This window comes from Danio rerio, chromosome 12, assembly GCF_049306965.1.
Source record: "Danio rerio strain Tuebingen ecotype United States chromosome 12, GRCz12tu, whole genome shotgun sequence".
NCBI lineage: Eukaryota > Metazoa > Chordata > Actinopteri > Cypriniformes > Danionidae > Danio > Danio rerio.
This window is the reverse complement of record NC_133187.1, coordinates 1,058,483-1,066,556: the sequence shown is the minus strand read 5'-3', so window position 1 is coordinate 1,066,556 and position 8,074 is coordinate 1,058,483. Positions and strand designations below refer to the sequence as shown.

At 34.2% G+C, this 8,074-nt stretch overlaps 1 long non-coding RNA gene across 5 annotated transcripts; it reads left to right on the top strand.

Annotated features, from left to right (window-relative positions):
- The first annotated feature begins 388 nt into the window (after window positions 1–388).
- LOC137496781 (uncharacterized) lies at window positions 389–6,250 on the top strand. 5 transcript variants are annotated; one of them, XR_011017359.2, is made up of 6 exons: window positions 389–437; window positions 1,715–1,748; window positions 3,109–3,164; window positions 3,258–3,406; window positions 3,518–3,594; window positions 4,895–6,250. It is a non-coding gene; the product is annotated as an uncharacterized lncRNA (long non-coding RNA). The 5 variants fall into 5 exon arrangements; XR_011017360.2 differs by lacking the exon at window positions 389–437 and adding an exon at window positions 983–1,106; XR_012387766.1 differs by lacking the exon at window positions 389–437 and adding an exon at window positions 983–1,115.
- The last annotated feature ends 1,824 nt before the right edge of the window (window positions 6,251–8,074 follow it).

Here is an 8,074-nt window from a genome sequence, read left to right as displayed (position 1 = left end):
CCACACGTGACTCCAGCTGCGCTCTCACAGAGAGAAAATGAAAACAAAACTTCACTGCAGCAAACTATAAAAGCAACACTTCACGCTTGTTTTGCCAACACAACGTGGCGTCTCTGTCGTCTAAACACTGTGACAGTAATGCACTGTAAATGCGAATAGTATTCCTTACTATCAAAATTCTAGTGTGTTTACTTAATTTTAAGCTAATTGTTGAGTTTACTAGAAATGCATTAGTGTTGCTGACATAGTAAGGTATAAAGTTCCCATAACTAATGTAATTTGAGTAAAATTGCTTATAAGGGCTAAGCCATGCTGTTACGCATGCGTACTGGGTGGTGATTTCCCATCCCCCATCCCGAGTCACAACCAACCGCCACCCAGCACCGCCATTGAAGGACAGGATTTCATATTGAGAAGATGTACTGCTGTAAATCAAGGTAAACTTTTCGTTTTAATTACTACTTTTATTTTATTTGTATAGTATCCGTAATCTGTTTATTTCCTGCACTTTGTGAAATTGTTTGCTGTTTTGTGAACTAATTAATAGCCCATGATGTTGTGACTAAACGTTTTGACCACTGCACGTTATTTGCAATACTGTCTACTTTACTAGATAAGCTATTTTTTGCTGCTTAGTCCTTTTTAATAACTATTAATAATTTGTAAAGTTAGTAGTAATTTGTAAAGTGGGCGTTATGCTCTAAAAGAGCGGGCCGCGCCATTTTAAATGATGCACTGAGAGAGCAAGAGCGCGCGCAATGATCCGTTCAAATAGATGTAAAGTTAACACATAGCTGTAGGTCTACATTTTTAAAAAAGAAAACGAAACCTATTTATCCGCATTACAAATACAGTAACGTTAGTTATCGCTGAACTTTAGTGACGCTTGTTGTGACGAAAATATGCGTGTTTTTTTTTTAAGATTTACTTTTATGAGATCACCTGCAGGAAGCAGGTGAGGAGATCAGCTGTGATTCGGTCCGGCGTCAGCGAGCGGCTCATGACCAGACCAGTCGTTTTTTTCTCCATGATCGCCGGGCAGCAGCAGTTTTAACCCGCCGAGGCTTTTAGAACATTATAAAGCAGTTTCAGCTCAAAATGGACCCGTGAGTGTCGTAGGTAATTTAGGATTTCGATGCGATTACCATTCGTGTCACTGTATGAGGCAGATACATATTTACACATGATGCTAAAGTGTGCTTATGCTAACAATCCCTATGAAACTTAAAGTTAAACTTATGAAAATGCGAGAGATATTTAATTAACTCATTTATTTGTTTTATATGCTATTTGTCTTTTCTTTATGCCGTTTTGAAGGTTTATTCCAGTGTTGCCGTTACGTTATTGAGTGTTTTGTATTGCTGTAATGACAAATAAATCTGACCAGACGCGACTGAATATGTGTGATGGATAACGTTAATGATGAAGTGGTATAACTCGTACAACCAAGCACAGAAACATCCATTTGTTTGCTCAATATCACACAAAGGCATCAACAAGCCTTTGTTATAAGCAAACTTTCTGTAAAGAAACAGGCTTTGCCAAACCTGTTAGTTTGCATTTTTAAAGAAGGTTTCACTAATTTTTAACAATTTAGGGCAAATAAATTTGAACAATTACAAGGTTGTTTAAAATGTAGCACACCATTAGAGTATTGTGAGTGGCATATTTGGTTTGTAATATCATTATACCCTTTATTTATTTTTTATTTCAGACTACCAGTTTGTGAGCTGATATGCAGTGGAAATGTAAGTTTTGCACTTACACATCAAAGAAAACTTTTTGAACAATACCGCACAAGCCATAGAACATATTCATGAATTGTTATATTAACGTTACCTTGTCTCCATACTGAGTGTCAGGGTAATTTTAAATCGTTTAATGCATTAAAAGTACATTTAACAACATTCTCAGCAAAGAACTGCATGATCAAGAATAGTCCGAATATTTTGTCCATTTGAATAATCATCTGAGGACTAGTTAGAAATAGGGTTGTTGTGTTGTGATACCATTAATTTATGTTACAATACTATACCAGCTGAAGTATGGTGATACCAAGTAGTATTGCAATACTGTAATTCATAACTTAAATCCATGAAATAAAGAAAAATGTCAGAAATAATATATTGTATATGTTATTATATGCCTACTTGAATTTAAATAATTCCCTTATTGTTGAAAAAAGTATTTGCACATCTCTTCACCTAAAATGTATTCATTCCAGCAAAAAAAATACATTAAAATAAAGATACATAAAGAAAAGAGCATTTTTCCAACAAACCTAGGCTATATGAAGTGGTCAAAAATTGTTTCCTGTTGCTATTTTGGGTTTTTCATCTATCATACTTTTTTCACACTTATTATCGGATAAGAATAAAAGAAAAAAAGTTCACTTTATGAGTCATTCTTTTTAATAGATTGTCACGGTTGTTGTAGCTATTATATCATATTGACAGGAACAGAAATAAACGAATTCCGATTCAAAATGAACCATCACAAAATATGCAATAGGCTACTATAAAAGGCGCAAATTCTACAGTTTTACAACCTTAGAAGGCTCCATAGACTATTAAAATACAATGATCTATTGTTGCTGAATCGTGTAAGTATTTTAGTGACTTTTTCACATGCAGCATTATGTATTGTAGGCAGACTGTTAATGACAATACTACCGTTTACAAACTACAGTGGCACCGCCAGTATCTTGGAGCCATAGTATCACAATACTACCATAGTACCGGTAAACCGTGCAACCCTAGTCAGAAAGTTCAGTGTCCTTTTAAAGACATCAATTGAGACAAATATTTATTCCACTTTTAATGCGCATAAAAGTAAGGCACACCAGCAACAATGCCATGATTATATTTAATCGGGGGTTGTGTTTATTACTGTTTGGTAACAAGTATAGCTCATGCTTTTGATGACAGGCGCCGGGAGTATTTGGCAGCTTTTATTATTCAAGAACATTTAACTATGTCATGTTAAAGTGTAACATCTGTTGCTAAATGGCATTGCATTGTATCATTGCATGTGTTTCTGATTTCTGTTTTTTGTTTTAGAATTTCGCTTAGCCATGTCAATAACACTTTACGTTTTTGTGCACAACAGTGACATCCAGAAGGAAGTCATAGAGGAAACACCAGCTGATGCAAGTGCTGCAGAAGGTTTGTTTTCTTTTCAAAACTTTGTGTGATTTTGTGAATTTGTGTTTTTGAATGTTATTAATGACTAATAATGTTTTGATTGGATCTTTGCAGAATTCAATCGAATATCAGGAAGAAATGTGAGATCCAAGTTCTACGCTGCATTGGACACACACTGCTTGTTTGATTGAAATAAAAAAAAAAAAAACAGGAGAAAATTGCAGAAGAAAACTAGAAGAAATTTTCAACATGTTAATTCAAAGGTATTTTTGTGACATCATCTTTGAATCATAATTTGCATTTGATTGCAATTAATTGCATTTGATGCTTTCATTGGGCTATAATGCATGTCTACCTGTCTTTACTTTTTCAAGGTCATCTGGCAGCAGTTCTCCGGGGTCTTTCAGTCCTTTAGAGGGATGAGTCTAAAGAAATTTTCAGGATGTGTTTTGTAAGTAGTATTATTGTTTCTGCTTTCTTAGACTGGAAATGAAGCAGTCATTCCAGTTTACTTCACTTATTAATAAACATTTTCAATTTTATAAAAATAAAACAAATGCATTTAATGTAAGTATTTGAAAGTAAGAGGGATGTTATATTATGGCCTTTGGAGCAAGAGCATTGCTATGTTGCAAATACAGCAGCTTGTGCCGTCACAGGGTCAGTTAGCTTCATAGGCCAGTGAAGTAATGAATGCATTTCTTTAATTTTTAAACACACTTGTTTTGAAAAGGAGGAAGATTAGCTTGAAAAAAAATCTTAATAAGTGTAATACCTATGTAATATGTTGAGAGAAATATAATTTCAGTTGAAAAAACCTGCTGGATTAAGATGTAAAAAGATAGTGTTAAAAGCCACAAAGTCAAAGATGCTCCGTATTATAACCAACCCTGTGAAGTCACCTGCTGTGGGATTGTAGATGGCTGCACCCTTGTTCTAAAAGCCATACTAAAAAATAGTTATTAATACATTTTTAAAAAGTGTGCTAAATAATGCAAACTTGACTCACTGCTTTAATCTAGCAAAACCAAATGCATTCATGAATCGGTTCCCAATTTATTAAGTTTTCCCTACAAAATATTTATATTGATTATGTAGCACCAATTGGTCTCTCACACATTTGCATTTAATTTCTTGAAAATGTTTTAAAAGTACTTTTACTGCAGTTTGTTTTATTACATTACAGTGTTTCTTTAATTAAAAACATTTATTGTTCCTTTAAAATAGTATCATGTTCAAGATACTGGAATTTAGTACCAATCTCTGCTGCAATTTTAAGCAGCAAATTTCCTGCTAACATTTTAAGCACTTTTGAGCACATTTTTAAACAGCACTGTTTTGCCATTCTGTTCACATGCTTAACAGAAATGACACTCAACAATGCTCAAATGTTAGCAGGAAATGGATGTTTTTAAAATTACTATATGGATTGGTAATAAATTCCACTATCATGACAAGCCTAGTAGAAGCAGTACAGGCAAATCCATCGTGTTGGTCTACATTGAAGAAGGAGCACCATAGCAAGGCCTTCTTATAAGAAGCATTTGAATGTAAAATGTACTATAAACACAAATAGTCATGCTAATAAGCAACTAGTTAATAGGGTAATTGGTTCCTACTAAAGTGTTACTAAATTAAGCACAAGGAATTGTATTTTTTTCACCTCTGCTTTTGGTCTCCTGGCCACTACAGGCTTTATTAGTGCCATTTAGAATATCAAACTTTACTTATTTTTCTTTCTCTATTCATAGGATGTAATTGTAGAGTCGGACTTCAGTGAAGAAGATGTTGGCCTGCTGACTGTCGTGTGTGAAGATGTCTAAAGAACCTCATTATGGATGCAATGTGGGCCTTTATACTGGAAGGAAAAGTGGTTATGGACTTTGCCACATGCAGTATGTCTCTTTTTCTGCTTTGATTTACACACTGAATTCGGACTACCCAAAGACTTTGAGCAAAGCATTTGAATTTGTTCAACGTGTGTTGCTTTTGCTGGGAGGGAAGCGTAATGTGTTTTATTCGGCGAGTGCCTATACTGCTGTGCTTTATGTTTAAAGGTTCAGGTATAATGGCATGTTTAATTACAAAGTGTTGCTTTTTAACATGTTGCTGTTTGCAGTGTTACATTTAGGACTGCAGCATTTTGGTGTTTAAAACACTTTTTTTTTTTTTTTTACCAAAAAAGTGTATTGTGATTTATAGGGTTGTCAAAAGTATTGAGTTTGGTACCAATCGGTACTGAAATAAATTAAAAAAAAGTCCATCCATTTCCCACTAACATTGCAAGAACTGATTGGCCATTGTGTTCACATGCTCAGTAGATATGACTGATTGGCTTTGAAGGTCATTATTTTTACCACACTTCACCACTGTTCACCAGGTGCAAAGATACAAAGACACTGGATAACTTCAAAGCACTGTCGATCAGTCGATTCATCACCAGATAGCTTATATGTTAGCTTCTAAACAAATCAGCTATCGACATGGCTTTGAAACACTTCAGTGTCTGTGTAACTTTGTTTAGACCCAGTGAAAAATGGTAAACCTATGACAGTCACAGCCATAAACAGTCATTTCTGTTGAGCATGTGAACACAGTGGCCAATCAATGGTGTTTAAGAACGAGCTCAGTAGCACTCAAATGCTGGTGGAAAATTGATATTTTTAATATTTCAGTATTGATTGATACCAAACTCAATACTTTTGACCACACTAATGTGATATTTTCTGTAGGAAAATCTAAACTACACAGTCTAACAAATTAGCTTTAAAGCTTAATATCTGTGCCTCTGTGAGTGTCTATATGCTGCCATGTTTAAGGTGCTGGTGCAATGGCATGTTTAATTACACTAATTCAAGTATCTTTTTTCCAAGTGTCAAGTATTTAAAGTTTTTTTGATAGATTTTCAAACCTTTTCGAAAACTTGTGTTTTAGGGTTGAACATGTTTATTATATTTTTTGTCTGTATTGCTGTTTACAGTATATTACAGCACTTTACAACAGGTTTTTACAAAACTGTATTGTGTACAAGTGTATTGTGATACTAAAATATCACAAGTGTATTGTGAAATTCTGCTAATTTTGTCAAATAAAATGTTTACATTTAAGACCTGTATAATGTCATTACTTGTAGGTTGAACTACATATTTTATGTTCAGTTTAATTGAAGAAAATGTGGAAACCGATTGCACGTAGTTTCTTTAGTTGACATTACTTAAAATGGTGGATTAAAACAATGTTGAGACTACTAGCATTCAAGATGTTAACTGAACATGGTAGAACAGTATTAGTTAAATAGAGTTATTAAAGTAATCTTACTATAAAACCCTAAGTAAGATTACTAAATAATGACAAGTATGTTAACTAGAATTTTCTATTGAACTTACTTAATTTTTAACAGTTAGTTTACTTTATAAGTTTTAGTTTTCTTACTTCAAGGCAATAATTAAACTTAACTTAAGATTTCCTTGTAAGTTTATATTGCAAAAATAAGGCAATCGGTTTCCAAACTTTTTTTAAGTAAACTGAACATGTTAGAATTTACAGTGTGAATATTAATGAAGTTGCACAATAGAGCGCGCTGATTGGTTTGAACCAAGCCTTACTCATGCATTAATGCAGCACTTTGTAAGACGTAATAAAACACACTCTGGCACAGACGTCTAGTCTGCACGCTGGAATTCACACTATTATCTCATGACCGTGACGCAGCTTCAAAAATTCGTTTCAAACCGGAAGTACGAATTTGCTTGAAATAACGCAAAAACAACCAATTTACACTTTTTTTTTTTTTAAATATAGGTGTCCTAATAGTGTTTATAGCAGTGTGGGACACATATACAACTGTCAACAGCTCAACACATGTGTTTTGGTGTTTCGTGACCCTTTAAGCTATATTTTTCCGATAGTCTTCAGAACAAACCATCATTATACAATAACCTGCCTAATTACCCTAACCTGCCTAGTTACCCTAATTACCCTAGTGAAGCCTTTAAATGTCACTGTAAGCTGTATAGAAGTGTCTTGAAGAATATCTAGTCTAATATTATTTACTGTCATCATGACAAAGAGAAAATAAATCAGTTATTAGAGATGAGTTATTAAAGCTGTTATGATTAGAAATGTGCTGAAGAAATCTGCTCTCCATTAAATGACCTGTTAAATGATTATTTCAGTCTGTCTCTTTCTCTCTGTATATGTGGCTCAGATCAAGTTTCATATCTTGCATCCAGTAAATCAGATCTTCAGATCATATTTATTTGGAATTTTATTTTTTTAAAGCTTCAATCAATTTTTTTTAACTCAATTAATGTTGTATAAGTGAGTATATTCAGGCAGTAAACATTAATTACGATTTTGAACTAAATTAAAAAAAAAAATTGCCTCCTGAGCTTGTCGTTGTTCACTTGCTAATTACTTCCGCCGTTTTTCCTTCTGTGTTTTGACTGAATGCACCAAATGCACTGCTCAGACCTGCTGTATTTTCCCAGAATTGTATCAGTACTTCTGCATTAAACACATCCTCAGAAACACTGTGTCCCACTTCTGATCATGAATAGAGCATCAGGGTGAGTCGGGGACGCCGCTCTCCTCAAAACACTAGCTGTGTTTCCAGACAGAGATGAGAGTTATTCATGTGCAAACTGTAATATCCAGCCTGATCTCACGAGAAAACGTAAGTATTTTACGTTTTGCCAGTTTAGTGGCTAATTCGTCCAAATTCGTACAAGTTCAGTCGTCCGAAATTGTACGATTTTAAAAAGGAGGCGTGGCCTGACCCCACCCCTAAACCCAACCGTCATTTGGGGATGAGCAAGACGTACTAAATTGTACAGATTAGATCGTAGGAATTCATACGAAATAGCCACTAAATCAAAAAGTTACGAATTGCAGTGAGATTGCGTTCAATATCGCATTAAGCATCAGTGATT